Source organism: Ailuropoda melanoleuca, chromosome 16 (assembly GCF_002007445.2).
Source record: "Ailuropoda melanoleuca isolate Jingjing chromosome 16, ASM200744v2, whole genome shotgun sequence".
NCBI classification, from domain to species: Eukaryota; Metazoa; Chordata; class Mammalia; order Carnivora; family Ursidae; genus Ailuropoda; species Ailuropoda melanoleuca.
The window spans coordinates 78189403-78189997 of NC_048233.1; positions in this window are offsets into that span (position 1 = coordinate 78189403).

Consider the following 595-nt stretch of genomic DNA (forward strand, 5'->3'; position numbering starts at 1 on the left):
TAAGCAGACACTTGGTGCAGTATCTAGAAGGAAAATCCAAGCCTAGAGGCCAGAGAAGTATACCAGGAATTTTATCTCTGGTTCTTTGCAGACTCGAGAAAATCAAAAATTAAACAGAGTAACAGGATCTACCAATGGGGTGAGTTTGGAGGATTTTCAACATTCAGCTCCTAAAACACGTTTAAATACTGTCAATGCACAGTAAAAGTTTTGTAACTAAAATAGTTATCTTGGTTACCAGCTAACACTTTGAGAATGGAAGAAGTCGGATCTATGCGCAAAGTTTACTATTTTAGGAATATCTCTCAGTAGAACAGTAGTTGCTGGGGGCCAGAGGGTGGAGGAAATGGGGACATGTTAGTCAAAGGGAACAAATTTTCAGTTATAAAAGGAATAATTTCCAGGAATCTGATGCACAGTATGGTGACCATAGTTAAGAATGCTGTATTGTGAGAGTTGCTGTAAGAGTAGATTTTAAATATTCTCACCATAACAACAACATGATAGTTATGTAAGGTGGAGGGTATGTTAACTACCTTTGTTGTGGTAAACATTTTGCAATATACACGTGTATCAAATTCTCACAATCACACCT